Source organism: Ceratotherium simum, unplaced genomic scaffold (assembly GCF_057802395.1).
Source record: "Ceratotherium simum simum isolate JZ-2026a unplaced genomic scaffold, ASM5780239v1 HiC_scaffold_56, whole genome shotgun sequence".
NCBI lineage: Eukaryota > Metazoa > Chordata > Mammalia > Perissodactyla > Rhinocerotidae > Ceratotherium > Ceratotherium simum.
The window spans coordinates 44,497-70,002 of record NW_028261272.1 but is presented as its reverse complement, the minus strand read 5'-3'; the positions used below and the strand labels follow the sequence as shown (position 1 = coordinate 70,002).

Sequence of the window (25,506 nt, the reverse complement as noted above, 5' to 3'; positions counted from 1 at the left end):
TTTCTTAATATTTAGTAGCTTCAATCACATATACTAATTAGAAATTTTAACTCTTAGAAACCCCAATTTGTAAGTAAAAAATAGGTAAACCATTATAAACTTTCTTTTACATTAGTATATTGTGGCTTGGAATATTTATAAACACTTCATAACTTCTAGAAATATGTTACTTTATAGTACAATCTTTTAATAAAACACATGTTTACCAATAGACCCAAAACACCTTTTAGTTTTCCTGTAACGAAAAGACAAAAGTAGACAAACGTACGTTTACCAGTCAATGTCTAATATCTTATCTTATTTGGAAATGATGATACTCAGTGAATTTTTATCACAAAATTTAGCAAAACTCTAAAGTTTTAAGTCACCAAAATGATTTTGGAAGCTGTAACCACCGTAACACATAATTATTATTTAAAGTTCACCCAACATTCATCTTTATGACAACTATTTAGTTACTTGTTCCCAATAATTATTTAGATTGCCTATAAGACTTCATAAGACATTAGATAAAATTAGCCATCATTTAAATTACTATTTTTGTTAACCAGTTCTGTAATAGAAATAACATCAGTTTTTTGTACAAAAGTTCATGTAAATTTCATCACCTCTTATACCTTTAAACATAGTTATCATTAAGATTTTTATCAATAGGCGTTGGTCTTCTAATTTTGGACAAGGGAAGCATTCCCAGTCAGACATTTTAAAACATACACAGGCAAAGTTGATGTAACCTCTTTATATAAAATTAGCTCAAACATTCCAACCTTTATAATCTTATCAACACTTACACTTTTACATGTTCTCAATTCCATTGTAACCTGAGTCAAGGTCTTAAGGCTATTTAAATTTTTCCCTTCCTTTTTCTGGCCTTTTTTTAGGTACCAATTAAACAATTGTGTGAGAGCTCTCAAAACATATTTTTCCCCCAATTTAGAAGTTTTCCAATTCAAAGGATCTGTCGTCGGGCCATTGACGAGTAGGATCTTCATTTGTATATTTATTCCAATAGTGACTCGATCCAATAAGCCTTTTGAAGGAAAGACCCGGTTGTAACTTTCCCATGCTTAGAATAAATCTTTACCATGGACGCAAGAGGCGTCCCTGGTGAGGGTGCAGATGATGTAGCCCCCATGATCCACAGAATTCACTCCCAAAGATATTCAGAGAAAGTAAAGACCTTCATGGCACAGGCGGTAAGGATGGTGTAGTGAAAACGGTGTCTCCGGTCTCCCACAATACTGTGGGACGCCTCCAGTCACAGACCCGTTAATCTGTGACACCGGGCAGGCAATACTGGAATGGGATTTTTCCAGCACTAACAAGCAACGAAGGTTAAGACGACAAAAGCCCTTATGGACGGGGCCCTTTATGACAAACTCCCCTGAGAGCTTGGCACAGCCGGACAAAGAGACAGTTCGGAACCCCAGTCTATTCGACTGGCCACCAAGGTGCACCCCGGTAAATGCACCTTCCGTATGGCGGAGACCAAGGAGAATATTCTCACTGGTCACAAAGCCAAGTTTTCTCAGGACACAGAACAAGACAGAAGGAAAAACCTCATCCGGTTTTTTTCTTATGTGCACAATGACAGCTTTAGCCACGCCTTAGGTCTCTTGAAGTCAGAATAATACCGGGGGGGGCAGGTGCCACAGGGTTGGGAACTGTGTGCTTTACAGAGTACCTCGTCATTGCATGGACATTTTCTTGCAGTTGGCGGGGGACATGTGTCATCTACCCCGTTCCGTGACCCAACTTATCCTGTCACAGGAGTCTTCTGAAAGTGGCGAGTGCCCTAATGGCTCTTAACTGCTCGACCTGTGCCCACCAAATTTGCGGCCTTTTTGGCTTCCAAGATGCCCTTGGCAATGGCCTTCACTTCATGTGCATATTAACCCACAGCAAAGTTTGTCTAAATAGACGCCAGTCTGGTGAGACCCGCAAACTCATCAGTCTGTGGGGCCGGCCCGGACAGTAGGTTTATAGGGCCTATGCCTGCGTCCTACCCTATGGTATTTCCTTCTTATGACACACGATACAAAAGACAGAGACAAAAGAGAAAAACAGAGACTATCTCTGGGAGGAAAAGGGATCAAGATCAAAACCAAGAGTACTCTACCAAATTTACCAGCGTCACTAAAAGCACAAGAAACTAGTTTCCCAAATATTTTCTCCTGCCAATCTAAATTTCGAAAGAGAAAAAATTTCTCACCACCTCCTTCCACCGGACTCCACAGGTAGAGATTCCGGGAGGCTGACGTGGTAAGAAGTCTTACATTTTGCCGGCTATCGTCAGGGGTTCCCGTATTTCATCCCCTGCAGTAATCTAGGGAGAAGGCATTTCTTCCAGCCAGAGAACGTAACTTGCCAGCCAGTGTAGCCCCAGGTTGGGTGCAAAAACTGTTGAGGGAGTGAGAGAATCTCCCTTTTCCCTTTTCTTAAGGTTCTCATGGCTGGCCAAATAGTTAACAAGACAGGTTAGCAGGAGAAAATAATATCAAGTTTAATAACATGTATACTTGGGAGAAACTCAGAAATGAGCAACTCGTCCCTCTGTCTAAGCTGCCCGATTAAGTATTGTAGCTAAAGAAGAGAAAGGTCTTGGGGGTGGGTAGTGGTCTGGGACCACAGAGGGCAAGAAGACAACTCACATGGAGATAGAAATGCAAATGTTTGCCTGACAACTCTTCTCAAGGTCATCTATAGATAATGTGGTCAATGAGAGATAGAGTTTTTGATAAAAGGGGCTTGGTGTCTTTCCTATTGTAACCTCTATCCTACGTTATCTTTACAACCATCATTATAATAACTCCTTCCCGAAACAGATTTTTTGTTTTAAATTCTTTAGGCAGTTTGGGAGGGGAAGTTCAAATATTCTTCCTGAGTTCTCTGAGTCCTTATTGTCTTCAGCTGGAAACAATACACACACCAGGGTGGTGCCTAATGGGGTAGCTTGCCCTGAGCACCATTACCTCCATTTATAAGGATGCCCCCTTTATATAGATTCTGTACAAAATTGCAAAGATCACTTTTTCCTTTTTAAAATTTATTTGTTTTAACTTTTAATAGTGAGAACCTTAGTGTTGGGTAAACTGCAGCACAATTACTGGAAATGCTGAGAGTCTTTTTGAAAAGTGTAGAATTCTAAAGCTAATGAAAAGTACATTTCTCCAATGTCAAGTCCCTTGATGATCTGATAGGCGTCTGTCTAGTTGTACCTGGAAGAGATGGAAGATTGAACACCAGCACAGCACACAAGGAAACAGGCTGCCAACTTGAGGGTTTCCCATGGACCACAGAGTGCCTAGCAGACTCTTGGAGATTAAATCTGGGCTTTGTCCATGGGTTGTCCCTGAGAGGAAGATTTTGCTTAAATGAGCAGAGAATAGACAACGTATTTTGTTGATAATAATTCTTACCATGTAAATTTCTTTATAAATCTCTGAATAAAATAAAAAAATATAATCCTCATAGAAATCAACTCTTACTGACAAGCCCCACAGCCTTCTCTAGAGAGCTCAACAGAAAATGTCTCCACTGACTGTGACTTGCTCTTCTCTGAAAGCCAGCCAGCACTTCACTGATAGCCCTGGATAAGGAAGGCCAGATACAATTCTTTGAAGATATTTAGCTGAATTCAGAACCAAAAATCCTACCTCCAGTTGGCTCCTCTGTGAGAATGGATGGCCGGCCTTGTTTCACAGCCTGAGCTGTTGAGGTTTCCTATGAGATAAATTGCTCTGTTCTCCAGGGATGGAAAAGCTGGACTGTGACATCGATTCAGGGCTGAGATTTTGCAGGTAAAGATAGGGTCATAGAGGGGAATAAAGATTTCAGCAAATTGGTTTGTTGTTCTCTACAGTGGAAATAATTTAAGAAGCAGATAGTCTCTCACTCAAACTTCTCTTCCCTGTTCTCTATCTGTCATATCACTGTAAAAATTCTCTCTATGAAAATTTTAGACTTTTTTCTTTGTAGTGTCTTTATTATCATCTTTATGAATTCTATGACTTCACCACCTTCTTGGCACCACAACGTTAGCCATTGAGATATTATTATAGATTCAGTTTTGCAACTTCATCCCCTTATCTCTATTTCCTCTGCCATGTCGTAGTTTTAGTTCTTATTGTATCTTATGCTTGAAAACATTTGAAGCTTACAGTGTGTATCAGTTCCTTATTTTCTCAAAATTTTATTATCTAAGTGCCCTCAACTATCACTTTTTTTAGAAAAGAAATGAAATACATAACAGAACAGTACACTGTAATAAATTGACCACTTATAAAATTAAGTTCAACCTGAAATCCCTCCCCACTTAACAGAGACCATATTTTATAATTCACAAAACTTTAGTGTGGGCAGGGTCAGTTTATCAAGGATTATGGATGTTTTAAACCACATGAGATATATACAGTGTAAGGTAAAATCGTTAATCTTGCAGAAGTTGTAGAATTTCCTGATGCTCAGGGAAATTGGTGGTGGAGAACCTGAATCATATGAAAAGTAGCTGATTAATTAGCACCTGAGTTTGTTAATTTGGTAAGGATGATGATGAGACATACATGTTGAAAAGATAACTTTGCATATCAGAGTATTGTCAGAGGCCACTGGGAAAATTCATAATATTCTCAAATACTACAAAAAATGACCATTTTTTCATAAAAGATGTCATACATGACGGCATCATATACTTCTGTCAGAAAACTTGCAATGAAGAAAATTAACACTTGAGTCATTTTAATTCTAACAATTTGTTCATGCTTACAAGTAGGTTAAAAAACTTTTAGAAATAAAGTGATAAGAGATGTACTTGCTTAATTTTTAATTTTTTTTAGTAAAAAACTTTTTCATATTTTTAAAAAATATTTATTTGTATTTATTTTATGCTGAATTTATTCCTGGGCCCAAAGACTTTTTTTAAATTAACTAACACCAATTCTTTTCAAGCTCTTTCAAAATGTTGAAGAGGAGAAAATACCTCTAAAGTCATCCTATGGGATTAACACTACCCTGATATCAAAGCCAAAGACACTAAGAGAAAAGAAAACTATAGGGTAATATCTTTGATGAATATTGATATAAAAATCCTCCATAAAATAGTAATAAACTAAATTCATCAGCATATTAAAAAGATTATACAGCATTTTTAAGTGGGATTTATTCCTGGAATACAAGGATGTTTCAATATATGAAAATGAATTAATGTAATAAACCACATTAACAGAATGAAGGAAGGAAACACATGATCATCTCAATGGATGCAGAAAAAGCATTTAACAAAACTCAACATGCTTTCATGCTAAAATCACTAAAAAAACACTCAGAGTAAAAGGAAACTACTTCAACATAATAAAAGCCATATATAGAAATCCACAGAGAACATCATATTCAAGGGTGAAAGACTGAAAGCTTTTTCTCTAAGATCAGGAACAAGACAAGAAGGCCCATTTTCACCACTTCTATTCAACATGGTATTAGAAGTTCTAGCCAAAGTAATTAAGCAAGAAAAAGAAAGAAATAGCATCCAAATTTGAAAAGAAGAAGTAATATTATATTTGTTTACAAAGAGTATCTTATATGTTGAAACCCCTAAAACTTCCACCAAAAATTTGTTAGAACTAGTAAATTCTGCAGAGTAGTGGGACACAAAATCAACATGCAAAAACTAGTTGTTCTTCTATACATTAATAATAAGTAATCTGAAAAAGAAATTTAAAAACTTTACATTTTTATTTACAATAGCAAAAAAAGAGTAAAATACTTAAAAATCAACTTACTCAAAGAGGTAAAAATTCCAATGATGGTTTTGCAAAGATAGAAAAATCTATCCTAAAATTCATATGGAATCTCAAGGGACACTGAATAGCCAAAACAATCTAGAAAAAGAAGAACAAAGTTAGAGAACTCACACTTCCTGATTTCAAAACTTACTATAAAGTAATCAAAACAGTGTGGTACTGGCATAAATACACACACTATACTAATGAAATAACAAAGAGAGCCCAGAAATAAAACTTTGCATATATGGTCCAATGATTTTTGACAAAGGTACAAAGATCATTCATTGGAGAAAAGATCAATTTTTCAACAAATGTTGTTGGGAAAACTGGATACCCACATGCAAAAGAATGAGGTTGGACCCTTACTTTACACTATATACAAAAATTAACTCAAAATGGATCAAAGATATAAATGTTAGAGTTGAAGCTATAAAATCCTTAGAAGAAAACACATGGTAAAAGCTGTATGTCATTGGGTCCAAATGCCATTGCAAAAATGATTTCTTTAATATGACATCAAAGACATAAGTAACAAAAAAATAACAAATTGGACTTCATCAAAAAGAAAAAGTTTTCTGTATCACAAGATACTATCAACAGAGTAAAAGGCAAACCATGGAATGGTTGAAAATATTTGCAAATCACAAATCTGATAAGGGATTAATATCTAGAATAAATAAAGAACTTCTACAACTCAACAATAAAAAAAACCTCAATTTAAAAATGCACAAAATACTTGAATAGACATTTCTCCAAAGAAAATATAAAATGAACAGGAAACACAAGAAAAGATGCTCAACATCACTAAGTATCAGGAAAATGTGAAATAAAAGCACAATGAGCTACCTTTTCACACCCATTAGGATAGTTACCATCACAAAATCAGAACATAACAAGTGTTGGCAAGGATGTTGAGAAATTGGAACCCTTGTGCTCTGATGGTGAGAATATAAAACTGTGGAAAACAGTATGGCAGTTCCTTCAAAAATTAAAAATAGAATTACTATATGATCTAGAAATTCCACTTATGGGTTCTGAAATAATAAAAAACATATTTATTGGCCTCTGCGTCCAGTTCTTGGCACAGAGCTCCTAAAACCTTTGTAATTTCCCCAGTGATAAGAACACTAAGAGAATCTTTTGTTCTATTGAGGCAACTCTGGGTGGGCTCCTGGATGGCTCCTGGATGGGAGTTGGTCACCAGAAAGACCAAGCCCTGATTAGAAGCTTCGAATTTTTAGCCCTACCCCTTATCCTCCAGAGAGAGGAGAGGGGCTGGAAACTGAGTTAATAATTGATCATGCCTATGTGAGAGAGCCTCCATAAAAATCCCAATAGAAGGCGGTTCAGAGAGCTTCCAGGTTGGCAATGACAAGGACTGCTTGGAGAGTGGTGCACCTGGAGATGGCATGAAAGCTTTGTGTACTATCTCCATACCTTTCCCTATGCACCACTTCCAACAGGCTCTTCTTGAATTATATCCTTTTATAATAAACTGGTGATCTAGTAAATGTTTCTCTGAGTTTTGTGAGCCACTCTAGCAAATTAATCAAACCCAAGGAGGAGGTTGTGGGAACCTCTGGTTTATAGCCAGTAAGTCAGAATACAGGTAACAACCTGGGCTTGTAACTGGCATCTGAAGTAAAGGTGAGGTTGGGTGGGTGTGCAGAATTATAGGACGGAGCCATCAACCTGTAAAATCTGATGTATCTCTGGGTTGTCAGCATCAAATTGAGTTGAATTATCTGGCAACCAGCTGGCATTCCAAGAATTGCTTCTTGGAGGTGTGGGGAACCCTGTTATATGTGAAAAAGTGAATCTGAGAACACCATTTATGGGTATACACCCAAAAGAACTGAACGCAGAGGTATAAAGACATATATGTACACCCATGTTCTTAATAGCATTATTTAAAATAGTCGGAAGCTGGAATCAAGCCAGGTGTCCATCAGTGGATGAACTGACAAAAAAAATGTGGTGTATACACATAGTGGAATACTATTCACCCTTAAAAAGGAAGGAATTCTGACACATGTTATGACATGGATGAACCTTGAGGAATTTATTTATTTATTTATTTATTTATTTATTTTTTTGTGAGGAGATCAGCCTTGTGCTAACATCCGCCAATCCTCCTCTTTTTTTGCTGAGGAAGACGGCCCTGGGCTAACATCTGTGCCCATCTTCCTCCACTTTATATGGGACGCCGCCACAGCATGGCTTGCCAAGCAGTGCGTCGGTGCGTGCCCGGGATCCGAACCAGCGAACCCCGGGCCGCCGCAGCGGAGCGCGCGCACTTAACCACTTGCACCACCGGGCCAGCCCCAAGGAATTTATGCTAAGTGAAATAAAGCCAGTCACAAAAGGAAAAATACTGTATGATTCCACTCATATAAGGTAATTAGAGTAGTCAAATTTATAGGACTAGAAAGGAGAATGGTGGTTCCCAGGGGCAAGAGGGAGGGATAACAGAGAGTTGTTGCTTAATGGGCACAAAGTTTCAGTGCAATGTGAAAATAGTTCTGTGGATGGTTGGAGGTTATGGCTACACAATTATGTGAAGGTATTGAATGTCGCTGAACTGTACACTTAAAAATGGTTACAATTTTATGTTCTGCATATTTTATGACCATTAAAAAATTAATTATTTTCAACAAATGAACAAACACTAGCTACATGCAATAGCATGGATGAATATCACAACCATAATGCTGCATAAAAGAAATTATATTCAAAAGGCTATATATTTTATAATTCCATTTATATAAAATCCAAGAAAGAAACAAAACCTAGGTCTGCCTTCTACTAATGGTGGAGTAGCTTGTTGAACTAACACTCTCACAGATAACAATGATAAAATCTGCACAAAATATTATATATATTTATACAGACTCATGTAGCTATATGTAAAACACATGTAATAAATATGTATATGTGTGTATGTTGAAATCACTTCCAAAAGCAAGCTGAACTGAGAGGGAATCTTCCCCTAAATGATGGGAATTGCACGAGGAGATATTTGCAAGCTTGAATCTTTTGCCTCAAAGCATTCCAAAATCTGTACATGGCCTAGACAGGGGAAAAACTACAGTCTTACTTGTAATGTTAGAGGATGTATTTTTGGGCTGGCAGAGTAGCTGGAAAGTTAGGGGAGAAATTCTGGAAGGGAGGGAGACACAAAGAGGAAAATCTCAAAATATATATGTAAGTCTCTCCCCCACACACACCAAATTGGCAGATCTTTGAACAACACACATACAGGGTAGGCCCCAGAAGGCCTAGTGTAAAAACAGCAGTTGGAAGATGAAAGAACTGACTGAGGATTTCAGCTATGCCCACTGTAAAGGAGATAGGATTGGAATTTCAGTCCAGCCAAGTTGATTCCCTGCTGGAAAAGTAACAACACTCTTCAAAGAAATACAACAGAATCCGGAGCCTCTATACCTATCTTTCATGATTTCCAGTACACAATTTAAAAGAATCATGAGATTTGAAGAAACAGGAAAATGTAATCCATATGTGACCAAAAACAGGCAGTAGAAACTCTCCCCAATGTGTTGCAATTAGCAGTCAAGAATACGAAAGCAGCTATTATAAAGATGATCATGGTGGTAAAGAAAAATATTCCCATAATGAATGAACAGATGTGGGAACTCAGCAGAGAAGTGGAAATTACACAAAAGAACCAAATAGGAACATTAAATAAAATAAATACTTTTGAGTTTACCAGTAGATGAGAAACAGTAGAAAAAAACATGAAGATATAACAATAGAAATTATCCAGTCTGAAGAAAAGAATGTAAAAATTTTGAAGAAAAATGAAGAGAGCCTTATGACCTGTGAGATGATTGAGTCCCCAGCAGAGAGGAGAAAGACAGAAAAATTAAAGGAGGCAGAAAGGCAAATCAATAAGTAATAGCATAAAACTTCCAAAATTTGGTGGAAAATCTAAAATTTTAGATGCAAGAAAGTCAGCAAACTCACAAAATAAAATATAAAATAAAAGCATACTTAGGTACATGATAATCAAGCTACTAAAATCCAAAGATAAAAAGAAAATCTTGAAAGCAGTCAGGGAAATACATATATACAGGGGAAGACATTACATACAGGGAGAAATAAGGTGAATGATGGATAATATATTATCAAAAACAAAAGAGACAACTCAACAACAAAATGACATCTTTCAAGTGCAGAAAGAAAACCCAAAAGTCAACACAAGATTCTATATTTAGCAGAACTCACTTTCAAAAATGAAGCAGAAGCCACAATAAGATACTGCACGCTTATTAGGTGCCTGAAATAAAAAATAAAATTGCAAATACCACATGAGGAGGTGGGTCAGGAGTAGGAGCAATTAGAACTGGGAATGCAACATGATAGTTGCATTCAGAAAACAGTTGAGCAGGTTCTTATAAAGCTAAACATACACTTATTATATGACTCAGATATCCCACTCCTAGGTATTTACTGAAGAAAATTGAAAACTAATGTTTAAACAAAAACCTTTGTGGGAATCTTTATTAGCCATTTTATTCATAATTGCCAAAATCTGGATATAAACTAAATGTTCTTCATCAGGTGAATGGAGAAAGAAACTGTGATGCATCAGTACATTAGAATACTACTTGACAATAAAAAGGATAAACTCTTTTTTTGTGTGTGAGAAAGATAAGCCCTGAGCTAACATCCATTGCCAATCCTCCTCCTTTTTTCCCCCCAAAAGCCCCAATATATAGATGTATGTCATAATTGCACACCCTTCTAGTTGCTGTATGTGGGACACCGCCTCAGCATGGCCAGAGAAGCGATGTATCAGTGCGTGCCCTGGATCCGAACCTGGGCCGCCAGTAGGGGAGTGCATGCACTCAACCGCTAGGCCACGGGGCTGGCCCCAGGATAAACTCTTGATTCACACAACAACATGGATGAATCTTGGATGCATTTCTCTAAGTAAAGGAAGTCAGATTCAAAAGGCTGTATAGTATATGATTCCATTTATATGACTTTCTAGAAAAGGCAGAATTACAGGGATGGAAAATGATCAGTGGTTGCCAAGGGATGGCGTATGGGAAGGGGTTGAATACAAAGGGATAGCATGAGAGAACTTTGGGGGTGAAAAACACAGCTCTGTATGGTACTGTGGGTATGGATGCATGACCATAAAGTCAAAACCCATAGAACTGTACACTGCAAAGAGTGAATTTTACTCTGAAAATTTTAAAAATCAATCAGGATGCTGGGGAACTCAGATGGAATGCAGTGACAAATGAATCTCACTGTATTACAAGCATGTGACCTAACCATACAGAAGGGGTGGGGATGAAAGGTCCTGACCTAAGTTACTTTGGAAGACAGTGATTTGACGGGATACTGTAGAACTAAAGTACTGGACACAAACACTGTACTCTAGGTGGTAAGTTTGTTTTTCATAAGGGTATGGATTAGCAATTCTGAAACTAGTTGACACAGTAAATATATTGTAGCTAACTGGAGTTAAGTTCCTCACTGTTGGTGAAAGAAGTTACAAATAAACAAAAGGAGAATGCTAGAATAAACTCTGTGGTGCTGGATTGGAGTTCGAAGTATCAGTATGAATCCATGTCTCTTTTAATATATCTATCCAAATAGATAGATAGACTGATATATAGATGGATAGATCGATAGACAGATGTGTCTACCTGAGTTTATATTCATACATACATTTCCAAGCTCTGCTGAGAGGGTATAGAAGCTGTGATACTGTAGTATTAATGAGTACACCTAGCTCCCAGATCTTGTTTTCTAAATATCATTCTCCAATAAAATAAAGCAGATTTTCTTGGAGAAATGGCTAATTCTAGGGCTGGAGATGGAAAATACAAGATGAGCCTGGATCATCTTGTAGTGCCAGAAAGTAGGAAAGTGCTTTCAAAAAAAAGCACACAGAAAATGATGGGACATGTCAAAAGGAATCAATCTGAAAGACTTTCCAATGACTCAAGCTGGAAAACTCTGAGCAACAAAATAAATAATGGTAGCATTGGATAATTACTCAGAGAATAAAATAAATATCCACGAGGCTATACTGATATAAAAAAGATTAAACAAGAAAGGAAGGGAAGGAAGAAAGAAAACAGGGGGAAAAAAAGAATGAGAGAATGAGAGAAAGAAAGGAAGAAGGAAGGGGGGGAGAAATCTTGCTCACAGAATTCCAAATAATAAAAGCGCTAGATAGCATGAAATAGAAAATCGCCACTTTAACACTACAGTAATAATTACTGTTGGAAAGAATGACTGATGAACGCAAAAACTGTGGATGAAACTTAAAGAAGAAACAGTACATTTGCAGAGTCTCAAAGCATTTCCTTTCCAAACACTTAACTTTTTTCTCTTATTTCTTTTTTTTATGATTTTATTTATTTATTTATTTTCCCCTCAAAGCCCCAGTAGATAGTTGTATGTCATAGCTGCATATCCTTCTAGTTGCTGTATGTGGGACACGGCCTCAGCATGGCTGGAGAAGTGGTGCATCGGTGTGCGCCAGGGATCTGAACCCAGGCCACGAGCAGCGGAGCGCATGCACTTAACCGCTAAGCCACGGGGCCGGCCCCTCTTATTTCTTTAAAATACCTATGACTATCTCAAGCAAAAATTATAACACTGTATTGTGGGATTTATCACATGAGTAGATGTAAAATTTATGACAGCAATAGCACAAAGGACAGACAGAGGTAAATGGAACTGTTCTGTAGCAAGGATTCCATATTTTACATTGATTAAACTTGTGAACTATTAAGTCTAGGTAGGATGTGATATCTTAAAGATGCATATTGTAATCTGGACCACCCAGTAAGAATGCAAAGGTGTGTCACTTAAATGCTAATAAAGGAATTAAACAGCATGCAAAAAAAACGTTTTTACAAGACTGTTCGCAGGAGATGACCTGCACGTCCCCAGGAGGAAGATGAGCGCACTTTGGGACATCCACAGAGCAGAACGCCCTCAGCCGTGCCGAGGAGCAAATGCTGACACACACATGCTGAGAGAGACTCATCAACCTCGTGCTGAGGGAGGCAAGCTGGACAGAAAACAACACACATGGGATGATTTCAGCCAAGATGAACCTATGCTGAATAAACCAGAACAGGGGTTGCATCGGGGCAAGGAAAAAATTGCCTAGGAAGGAACAGGAAGGAGTTTTCTGGGGGTGATGGAAATATCCTATTCTTAAAGGGATAAAAGTTATATGGGCATGTTTATTTGCCAAAACTGTACGGTTGAGATTTGTGCCTTTCAGTGTGCATACATCTTACTCACCACACATGCACAAAGGCTTAAAAGAATAATAAAGTGAGGTGGGAATGGGATGGACTGTGGATGAAACAAAAATGGCAGATGATTAGTAGTTGTTGAAACTGGGTGACGGGCCTACTGTGCTATTTTGTTTATTTTGTATATTGTTTAAATTGTTCTGTAATAAAACACTTGTATAAGAAGACAAACTTGACATACAGTGTTCGCTGGTAAGATGTCAGTTAGCTTTGGGGAGGAAATAGGGAGAAAGGGATTGTCGGGGCCTGAGTAAAGCTGGTGCTAGTTCTTGGTCACACAAGTGTGTTCACTTTTTAATAATTCTTTGTGATTTACGTGGATGACTTCTGAATATATTTCTGTATGCATGTTATATGTCTATAGTCATTTTAAATCCTGCATATTTGCACAAAGATACTAACTCAATATCTCAGAATAACAGCAGTGTTTTGTTTTAAAGTGGAACACATTCACTCATGACACCATTAGATGGATTTTAATACTCCCAAGTATCTATTAATGCCCTCATACTTGCATGGTCCCCTGGGTCTTTCCATTTTTGCCTCAGTTTTGTAAGTGGCATGGATTTGAGATTTCATGATGTCATCTTTATCCAGCAAGGTCCACCCCCACCACGATGCTCACCAAGGCCTCGACACCTAGCACAGTGCCGTGTTCACAGCATGCACTCAAGACCTGTGGGACTGGGTTGGAAGGAACAAAATGAGGAGCACACGATGTTCGTAACTTATGTCTAGGTGTCATATTGTGACTTAGGAAATTGGTAGAGTTTTTCGATAGATTTGCTATGCCTTCTAAATTTTCCTATTTAAAACAATGGGAAATAGGGTCTCAGAGTTCTTTCTCAGAGAAAGTCTGACATTTCAGGCACAGATTACTGACAATTATTAATGGCATATGACTTTCCCACCTCATCTTAGTGTTAAGTTTTTAATTCCTTACCTTGGAAATGACCTAACTTTGCTTCTTCCAAATCTTGTAGTAATACTGATGCCCCAGAAAGTCAGGCCCTGGATATTCTGCTGTTGTGCGTTCTCCCTGGAAAGAAGTGGAGCTGTGCAGCCACCAGTCTAAGAAGCGTGTGGTGCTGTAGTATTTGGAGTCAATCAGAAAAGCTAAATGGAAAAACGACTTCAGAGAATTATCACCATAACCCTCCACAGCAACAAATTATTTTGCTTAATTATTTTGTGATTCTGCAGGTATATTTAAACAGGGATATTAAAACTAGTTCCCAAGGAGCCAGCCCTATACTAGAGCAGAAATTGCATATTACCTTCCTGCACAAACTTGCCTAACACTGTGGGAAGGACCAATGGGAAGTTTTGGTGTTGTTGCCTATGTTAACGAGGCCAAGAGGTCCACACTCGGATAAGAAAGTCCAGTGAACCAGCCTGTGTGCAGCGTGGGAATAGGGGCATGCATGTGTTCCCCGGAAGTGGCTTATGGGTCACTTACCAGTGCACCTGAGTTTCCTGTCTGTATAATGTAGGAATTGGGGCTGTCCAATGTGATGTTTTCTCCTTTTTATGACATGGCTCAGGGCAGTCCTTCTAAGACTCCTGATCAGGTATGGGCCCTTCAGGCAGATTGGGTCCAAAGGGAGGATCTCTGCAGCGACCCTGACCACGGGTTCCAGAGGGAGGATCATGGCAGCGTGGAGAGATGGGGGGATGGTAAGACAGGTGGCATTGAAAAGGCAAATTCCAGGATCCCGGGCACCCGATATTTCCATTTTAGATGTTGAATTTACATTTCAAATACTGGCCAGGGGGCTTCCACCAGGGCTGCAAACAACCTCAGCAATAGCCAGGCTGGTGAGCCCCACCCGTACCTGAGTACCGGCCTCAAGGGATGCAGCCCAACCACACTGTGCATACTCTGGGGGGTGGGCAGGGCATGGAGATTGGGCGTGGTATAGAGAACAGGTGGGGAAGAGGGTGGGATGGAGAAGCAGAAGGGTGGGGCCCAGGGGCCGAAGGACAAGGCAAGAGTTTGGGCAACGAGCTGTGCATGCTGGGAGCTTTTCTCTCTTAACCGCTCCCAGCTGGCAACCTGTAGGGCTGCAGGACTAGAACGCCCAGGATGCTCTGGGCACAGGGCGGTGCCTGGCCCTGGGGGGAGGAGCAGGGCGGTGTGAGCTTGGCCGAGGGCCAAACCATTGACTCAAGACTCAGGTCCTGCACCCGCTCCATGTGGACTGATTCCCAGAGTGATGTGACAGGCCGAAAGGGACCAGGGAGTTAGGAGGATGTGGCAGCTGCATGGGAAGCCGCGGGCCTGCAGCGTGCAACTGCTTTTGTCCAAAATTGAAGCCCAGACTGGCGCCTCTTCCCCACCGCCTCCCTCCTTTGCTTGATTCCTCCTCCCCCCTGTGTACCTGTGGGTCCTTCCACAGCCTCCTACCTAATCCAGGGCCAGGTGCTTCTCTAAACTGCTTATGGGAACTGGTTAGACATCCCAGAAACTTTCCACTTTGCCTGCTGCCCTCTGCCTTCTCCAGCCAAAGTGCCATCATTTCATCAGCTTTTGGGAGAAATTCGCCCTTGTGGTCCCTCTTGGAAGCACAACTTTGGAGTTTTGCAAAGTGGTAACATTGGCTGTTGCTTGCCTTTTTCACAGATGTGGAAGTTAAGGCATCCGTGAGGTTAATCATTGGTTTCCCCGGGATCTGCTAAGGGCAGAGGAGAACAACACAATTCCCAGGCAAGTATCTAGTAGGCCGTTTTCATTAACCCATTCCAGTGCAGAGGCCTCCAAAACAGCATCGTTAGGATGAGAATAGCTTAAGCATTTTGCCCTTCAGATTGATCACCTAATCTCAGCTCAGGCCTGAGTGGCCAGTCTCTCAGGGACATAAGTGATGACTCTGATCCCTCAGGAAGAGACCGGTGGTCCGGCTTTGGGAGAGGCATGTTCATGGTAGACAGCACCTGGGCAGCATTTGAAACCCATCAGCTTTAACATCTCTGCTTTGGATTCCGGCAAGGTTCCAGGATAAACATGCCCAGGGATAGTCAGATGTAACATATTCTTTAAAAATTGATTACAGCAGTGAAAGGAACAGAGCATAAAATATCCTGATTATTTGCAAAAGATGAAATGCAAGCAAGACCTTCTTGTTAATTTTTTTCTCCTCATTCTCTTGGCTGTACTATACGCTTGAATGCAGAAACAAAAAATTTGAATTGCCAGGTTATCTTTTCCTGAGTTTGGTAAATTAACTTAAAAGTCTTATTGAAACCTGTGGAGGAATGGTTAGCAGCTTTCACGATTTATGTCCTCCCTAAAACTTTGGGTGTTGATCTCCATGAAAAAAAGTCCTTGTTTATATTACACATCCCAATAGGTTACATTTCCAATTCCTGAATGTGGGATATTATCAAAACAACTGAATAAGCTGGTCATGGAAACTGGACCCTGTCACTATGTGAAGAATTTGCCTCGCTATGAATTAATGACACGAATTCTTTAACATTTTTGTAAAGAACGGACGAGAAACTCTGCAGTATCTCTGAATGTGGCAAGACAGGGAATTCTCGTTGGACCACATCCTCGGGTTCTTCTCTCGTGTTCAATAGACCTGGGTGATAGTCTGTGTTGTCAGGTGCAACGCCGCTCCCCAGCCCGCAGTGTTCCATCCTACTCTGGCCTGTGACCTCTTCAGGGGGTTCTGATGACACTCCTCCACAAGGGTTGGAAGGAGACATTGTAACATGAGGATATTCATCATCTTGAAACAAGGATTAATGGAGAGGAAAGTCTCGGGGTCTGTGTGCTCTGATGCAACTGCTGTTGGGGTGAGGCTGCAGTGACCACTGTGCTCCCAGCAGTCCCCACAATGGCTGTCTCAGACGTTTGATCTCCTGGTGCAACCACAGAAGCTGTTGACAGAGCTGAGCGCTCGTGGTTCAGTGTCTTCCGTCAGATTTTGTGGCTCTGACCCTCCTATGCTTGCCCCCTTCCCATTCCTATCTGCTGAGTTGATTGCTTTGTAGTTGTTTCCTAGGAGCCACTGTGTGTAACTGGATTTCACAGTGTCTTTAGGGACCCACCCTCACTACACGAGTCACTGTACAACAGCGACTTATCCCGGTGTAGCCCGTGTTCATCGTCTCCAGTGGAGCTGTGAAGAACCCTGCTTTCTCGGAGCTCCTCTCATTCTCATGCTGCTGGGGCTGCTTACGAAGTTGAGCATCCCGTCTTTGGTCTCATTAACATTATTCTTTTCATCGATTATTTTGAAGTCGGATATGACTTTGTTAATAATGTGGACACTGGCTGTCACAGGCACTTTTATGTATCTTCCCCAACAGCTCTGTGAAGTAGACCTGTGATCCACACATTAAAGGGGGGACACTGAAGCTCAGAGAGATGGAGTAGCTTCCTTCACTTCACAGTTTCTTGGTACATTTTGTGTCTCCACCTGGAGCTCCGCCTCTCAGGTGTGTGCACTTAGCTGGTGTTCCACTTTATGCCTCTCTGCCAGCCTCCCCAAAGGCACACGCCCCATCCTGAGTCCATTGTCTGCTTGATGGCAGTCACCCTGCACAAACAGGCTCTGGGCAGAGAGTGGACTAGCGGGCATGGTCCTCCAGCTTACCCTGGGCAGGTTCTAGGTTCATGGCGAGAGCTGGAGCAGTGGAAGATACTGACCGTCACTCACCTGGAATGTTTCTTATGGAGAAATACTCCACTGACTTTGTGCAGGTGTCATGTCTTCTTTGTCTTCATTGCTCCTCTGGGCTTTCTCCTACAGTCCATGCTGTGCAGTAACATAGAGAACAGAGACTGGTGAACATCATACTGTTGCCCTGCACCAAACGGTCACATCACTCATTTTTCTAATTATGAAACAAGTACACACTGTAAAAAAAGTCAAATTGCACTGATCTATGTAGAGTAAAGTGAAACATTCCCCTTTCATCCCCTTCCCTGAAAACTCACTCTCCTACTCAGAAGGAACTATTGTTAAGAGGTTGTGACTTATTCTTCTGGAAATTTCCTATGAATTTGTAAATACACAAAGTTTTTTTTTAAACATAAATTACATAACTACATCGTTTTTCAATTTGTTGTTTCCCAAACCATATATCATAGACCTCTCTCCTTATCAGTGCACATCATTCTAACTTACCTTTTTAGAAGTTTTAGAGGTATTCCAAAGAATAGGCATACCATGATCTGTTTATATCTTCTTTGATAGCAAAGGGATTACATCCAGTTTCACTATTATACATAATGCTGCTATAAGATCCTTGTGTGGAATTTATTACACTGCTTTCAACTGCTCGATTTGCTTTGTTTCCTTTTAGTCAGAGACTATGATATATTTGTAACACTTTTATGGTAATTATTTTATAGGGAAATTAATTTTATCACTGAATAACGACATGTATGGGGAAGCTGCACTTCAAGGTCATCCATCTCAGTATTCTGGAGAAAAATCATGAAACTTAGAAGGTATTATGCTTGCTCCATCACATTCTAACAAGTCATGTTAACAATTTAAAGTTGAATCTTTGAATAGCCTCTACTCTTTCTGTTCAAATGAAGGATGACTTTTTCTTGTCTTGAAAACTTCTGACTCCAGGGGCTCTCATTTGTGCTTCAGAGAGTGTAAGATATTGGTGTTGTATTTATTTCTCTTCACCTATAGGCTGCGTCTTCTAAAGATCATAGAATTGAACATGGTCCAATCGATATATATGATTTGGTTCAAAAATTCAAAGTAATGAACCCAAGATAGGAATCTATAACTTTGGTTCTTAATAAAGAATTTCCTTTGATATCCTTAAGTCCCTGTCATTACTTGTAAAACCTCACCTATGGGTGAAGAGATGTGGTTCTGCTGGCAATGTCTGGCTTGAACATCCATAGTTGATCCTGCCACATCTGTAGGTAGATTAGACTTGACCTCTTGATGACCTCTGCCCTTGGTCTTTGAGCTGGGAAAAATAAGAATTTAAAAAAGTTGCAGTTATTAGCACTCAATGCTAGAAACGCCCATTAAAGAGTGAGTTTGGTTTGGTAAACCAAAGGGAGTATAAGCAGAACAAAGTCTTTAATATCTATAAAATTTCAAAAAATTCTAATTTTTAAAAATATAACTCTAGTTTTGCCACAGTGCAAACTGTGTATATATGAATGAAGTATCCCTCTGTCCATTTCTTAAGTTGTTTCTATTGATTTGATGGATTTATCTTCTAACCCGGATTCCAAGTGTGAAAGAACATTTTGGTCTTCAAAGAAAAGAAACCATTGAAATTTAATTTTCTTTTAGCTCGGCATCACACAGGTTTGAGGAATAAATGATCATGTAATGATACAATGATTTTGAAATCTAATTGTTAATTAGGGGGGTGTAAGGGATGATTGAATGGTGGTTCATCCCCATGGTCAGGGGTATTGTACACATGGACGTGTAAACACGATTCAGGAAGCTGCTTCAGCTCCGTGACATCCCTAAGAACCACAGTGCAGGAGGATCTAGGTACACAGCCATCTGCCTCGATCTCCTGGGTTACATGTAGATCCAGGGGTCTTAACAGTGGCTTCAGAGCAGCTAACTTTTATCTATTTCTCCCCTTCCTTACCTCCAGTTTATCTCAAACAGTCCTGACTACCATATTTTAAAGTAAGACCAATTGTAGTTATCTACATGAGTTTCTTGTTCATTATTGCATAGTAATAATCAAGGATACCATTATATATCATTTAATTGACCTTATTAAATTTGTTGTACCTTTTAATTGATTAGAACACTGCGTTTAGTTCGGCGTTTGATATTCACCAAGCGTGTTAATCTGCTTACAACTGCCATGTGCCTCATTCCTCTTAGAAGTGTATCTTTGGCCCATCACAAGATTTTAATGACTCAAATCATCATAAATTAAGATAATGCACTGTCTTTTGGATGATAGGGAGGCATATGGGTCCATTTTGGAAATATGCCCATCTGTCTTTGCTCCCCATGGGAAGTTTCTGGTCACTAGGTCTCCAGGTGGCTTGCACAAGCCCTAGGTCTGTAATAGCTTGGTGCCTCTCCTTCTACTTGGGGTAGAAATAAAGGAGATTAGAGAGACTTATTAAAGTTTTTGTTGCATGAAGTCTTCTATGAAGACCATCCATGCATATTGTTCTGGATAGCTCTCTGTTCCTAAGACTACTAGTTACTTTAAGGGCTTGTAGGGAACTGTGAAAGGTCTGATAGTTAGTGCGCACAGAACTTTGCCACAAGGAGCTGATAGCAACTTAAATGATTTTAATTTGAATACTGTTTTATACAACTTTCTTCCATTTACTTCATCCTCTCTGCTTCTTTTAACTCTCATATGGGAATGGGGCACTTTCAGGGATTCACTGAACTCATTTACAATATTCAAATGGTTTTGTCTGTTGTGGTTTTTTTTTATTGAGGTAAAGTTGACATACAACATTATATCACTTTCATGGGTACAACGTAATGATTCAATGTTTGAGTATATATTGAAATGATCACCACAATAAGTCCAGTTAACATCCGTCTATACATAGTTACAAATATTTTTCTCTTGTGATGAGGACATGGCATATTTCAAGGTGCAGAAGAATCAACGATGGTGTCATACTTTTCTATATACAGCTTGATGAATTTGGACATAAGTATACACCCTTGAGACTGTCATCACCATCAAGACCACAAACATATTCATCACCTTCCAAAGTTTTCTCTCACCTCCTTTATTACTATCATTCTGTGGTAAGAACTCTTAGTATCTACTCAAGTAGCAAATGTGACGTATGCAATAGAGTTTTGTTAGCTGAAGGCACTACGCCATATCCTACATCTCCAGAACTTATTTATCTTGATAACTGAAACTTTGTATCCTTTGATAATCAGCTCCCCATTTTCCCATCCCTCCAGCCCCTGGCAACCACCACTCTAACCTCTGCTTGTATGAGTTTGACAATTTTACATTCCACATATAAGTATTTGCTTTTCTCTGTCTGCCTTATTTCACTTAGCATAATATCTTCTAGGTCCCTCATGTTGTCAAAAATGACAGGAATTCCTTCTTTTTTCAAGGTTGACAAATATTCCATTTCTTTATCGATTCATCCATCAATGACGTTTAGGTTACTTCCATATCTTCGCTATTGTGAATTAGCTGCAATGAACATTAGAATACAGGTATCTCTTTGAGACCTTGATTTCAATTCCTGTTGGTATACACCAGAAGTGGGATTGCTGGATCATATGCTAGTTTTCTTTTTTGGAGGAACCTCCATACTGTTTTCCATAATGGCTGTACTAGTTTACATTCCCACAAGGTTTCCTTTTCTCCACATCTTCACCAATATTTGTCATCTTTAGTTTTTTTGATAATCGCCATCTTAACAAGTGTGAAGTGATACCTCATTGTGGTTTTGATTTGCATTCCCTGATGATTAACGATGCCAAACACCTTTTCATACACCTATTGGCCACTTGTATGTCTTCATTGGAAAAAGTCTATTGTGGTCTCTCGCCCATATTTTAAATTGATTTGTCTTTTTGTTATTGAGCCAACAGAAAAAAAGGAGAACAAAATTTCCAGGCATTATGGGTGCTTCCCAGTTGATGCAGATGGTTTTGTGTTTACAGTGGTACCAAAAGGTCATGTTTCGTGCTTTTTCTTCAGCTTGTTATAAGACCAGCAGTAGCTGCGGCATGGCAGATAATCGGGATCTTCTGGGTTTGGAGGTTTACAAAATAAATGAGTGGTAAGGAATTTTTTATATTTCCAAGGAAATTATTGTGATCATAGTCCATGGAATCCAGGATTAGATAGGTGTAGGAGGAAATTAAGGTGAGGATTGGTGATCTGGCATTACTTCTGGTCTTGAGGGACAGGTATCTACTGTATGAGTGTTTGAATAAAAATATTAGTGATCAGGAATTTGTGGTGGGTGAATATGTTTTCTGAATTATTTACTTTTGAACATAACCACTAGGATTATGTGAAAATCTGGGAGATTGGAGGAAGTCGTTAACAGGGGGTGGTTGATAATATCACTATTGATTTAACCTCTATGAACACCATGTGGTCAATGGATTAAGCAAACGAGTAGACAGAAAACACAGAAATGGTAAGATTTGGGTTTTAGTAAGGACTGGGGACTGACTGTCCTGAGTGGGAGTGCCAGGACTTGTGTGGTTGAGAGTGACAAGGACAAGAAGAGAATAGAATCACACTCAAACAAGGAGGGGATGTTAACAGGATGGAGGGGGAGAAATGATCTGGAGTAGCCTTGAATTTTGACCTTGAGCTTTCTGTTCTTGATGCAAATCTGCCTGATGACATCCCAGGACACAGGTCAGATCTATCCCCAGAGGATAGAGGGAGGGTGGAAGTACAAAACAGCCAGGATAATTGTCCTAAAAAGGCAGGCTTCTTTTATCATTTGACCCACTTTCATGATTGGTTTTTGTAGGGTAAGAGGAAAAGAAGGATGATAAGAAGGATGACAGTCACGTGTTCGCAGAGGAAGCAGCATAACTGTGAAAACCAGTCCAAACCAAAGCCTGGTTTAAACATCTCCATCCCTTTGAGGATGTCCAGTGACATATTCAAGAGGACGGTGACTAGAATCCCATCACATCCTGTCAATGACGGGTCTCTGGGAGGATTCCTTGGACCAGCCCCACCAAGTCTGCTGGGCCGAGAGACCGCAAGGACTCCAGGCCTGCAGCAGTGCAGGACAACTCGTAAGTCCTTTCAATCTGGCCAAAGCATTGCAAAAACTTGCACCTAGTCACACAGGTGAATCCCTGCCAGGTGTGCTCGCAGGTGGTCTGCATTCCAGGTCCCTTGAGCACTCCTGCTGGTCTTCAGATTTGGCAGAGATGATTCCAGGAGCTGATATGGGCATTCCACAGCTCGACTGCCAACAATTTCTGACGACTGAGGAAGGTATCAGGAAGGAGGAAAGGGCAGTGAAGAGCACAGGAGCGAGACTGGTGATAGCACTGATGGCGGACAGACTTGCTAGCGAGGCAGAGAAAGTGAGGGGCCAAGAAGGCCGTCCTGACAGCAGATGAAATGGAGCAGGCACCTCAGTGAGGTCTCATGGCTGCGTCCCTAATGTTCCTTGCTTTGAGCTCTTGAACTTTTAAAATATACCAATACTTTTCTTTTATTAAACTCTGTTGCGTGACATAGAAAATATAGATAGCGGTTTCTTTCTGAGGTGAGAGGTTGAGTTTCAGGTGAGGAGAGAAAGATCTTCCTTTTTCATGCTGTTTTCTCATTTTCCTTTACTATGTACAATATTTATTTGTACTTTAAAGTCAGCAGCCTGTTATCAACGTCACGGGATGATTCAGCTTTTCCCATCACAGTCACAGTAAAACCTACGTAAAGTGGATTATTCTTTTTGTGTAATATTCCAATAGATTCCAAAATATTATTTCAAATCACTTTTGTGTCTATGTTCTCAAATTAGATATTTACTTCTAAGTCTCCATTTTTCTGTTCTCTGTTGCATGCCAATTCAGAGTTGCATCTAAGGAAATACCAGACATCCCACAGTTTTTTAGATCCATATGTGTTGGAAATGTGATTCATGGAAATCGACATGGCAGTTGGGGGATCATACTATTATCGAAAGAGAACTTTTCAGCATCAGTAATGCTGAAAGAAACCACTGCTTGTTGGGATTTAATTGTCTATTTGAGGGATCAAGCATTCACTGTTGGCACTTCTCTTTCTCTTTGGAGGGAAAGTACGGCCTTCCCAGTATTTCCATTACCAAATCACTTTCCTGGGTGGCTGTGCCATGTCAGGAAGGTATTCAGAAGATGGGAACCAGGGTTCATCCTCAACTTCTGGCTGTTCTGACAAGGCTTCCCTGGCAGAGTGCAGCCTGTGTGTCTGGGTGACACTTGCAGCCATCAGAAAGGAGGGGATACCTCACAAGTGCCAAGCGATTCATCTGTCCCTTGTCTTACAGGGTGTTCCCAAGTGATGAGGTTCAAAATGCCACTTGGTAACCATTTGAAATCTCCTAGTCATGGGGTGGGTTCTCTGTGTGAGCTCAGAGCAGTGTCTGTTCACCACCAAATGGGAAGCATTTCAGTATTTTAATTGGTAAGGCTGTGTTCATGCACGTCCATGGACCATCAGTTCAGTGGCATTCCCTGCTGGAGCCCCCCACATCCCTGTCGTACCTCATCTTTCAAAGCTCCAAACAGTCTTCACACCCAGGAGGTTGTGGTAATGTAACCACAGCACAGGATTGGGGAAAAAAACACAACCACCCAGGGGTGACACAGTTTAAGGGCTCGGGCCCAATTGCCCCATTTGGACGAGTTGGTAACACCAACACTTAGTGTGTAAACTGGAGGATTGTCCAAGATCATGGACCTCAGAACGACACGGGCTCAGATGTCACCTTGGACAGCAAGGGACAGTGTGGGGTCACTCACTGGCCAGGATTATGGTCCCTTATACTGACAAAGTAGAGCTCACCGGGGATCCTCTGGCCAAGCCAGAGAGGAGGCTTGGGACCTTCTAGGGAATTTCTGCCCTAAAGGGAATTGCTTAAGGAAGGCAGGGGTGCTGAGAATCCTAGTTGACAGGGAGCAGTCATGTTTATGGAACGAGGCCCAGCAGTAGCCTTAAAAGCTGCATCACAAATCTTTCCTCCTGGATACAGAACAAGCAGGAAAAGGAATTCAGAGTCTTGGACAAGGATCCCAGCAGGATTCAAATCCAGGTCAGGGGTGAACAGGGAGCCCCTAGAGGGGCCTCAGGAGCGAGGTCCTTCCTGCCTTTAGTCCATTTGCAAATGAGCTTCCTTGGGCCTTGTCCTCTCCACGTGCACGTTTTGATCATTTTACATTGTTTTCCCCACTTCGAACTGATGCAATTCCAGAGATTGAACTAGAAAACTACAAGTTCCTAAAATTTAGTCAAAAGAAATCTCAACAAGGGAAGAAGAAAATGTTCCCTGTTCCTCAAGAATGTAGAAAGGCAGCCCCTGCCTGTGGCACGACATGGTCCTGGGTAGTGCTGTTTTAAAGACACCCACATTTCAGTGGTTGTTGCTCTGCCTGTGAAAGTACCTTCAACATTTAAATCCCAAGAAAACGGGCGGGGGGACACGTCTGCTCCTGGAGGAGCTGAATGATACTGAAATGAACTGGTCTTCGGAATTAGGGGGATTTGGGGGTGTCCCCACTAGCCAGGGAAGGGGCTGGCCCTTCTCCCTTCTCCCACGTACAATAAGCTGATGACCCGGAAGAGTTCGTGATTCAAGGAGAAATGTGAGATTCAGTGTCTCACTTACATGCCTACAGAAAGCGACAGAACCACACCACAACTCCCAGACTGTAAAGGGAACAGGACTTTAATATAATATTCAAATATGGCATTTATTGTTTACAATA

General features: G+C 40.3%; 1 pseudogene across 1 annotated transcript; it reads left to right on the top strand.

Moving 5' to 3' along the window:
* Positions 1 to 1,664: 1,664 nt before the first annotated feature.
* On the top strand, positions 1,665 to 24,978 carry LOC147911149 (methyl-CpG-binding domain protein 3-like 1; annotated as a pseudogene). Its single transcript, XR_015551518.1, has 6 exons — positions 1,665 to 3,800; positions 14,077 to 14,296; positions 15,717 to 15,800; positions 18,459 to 18,557; positions 21,721 to 21,839; positions 22,551 to 24,978. The product of XR_015551518.1 is annotated as a methyl-CpG-binding domain protein 3-like 1 (transcript).
* The last annotated feature ends 528 nt before the right edge of the window (positions 24,979 to 25,506 follow it).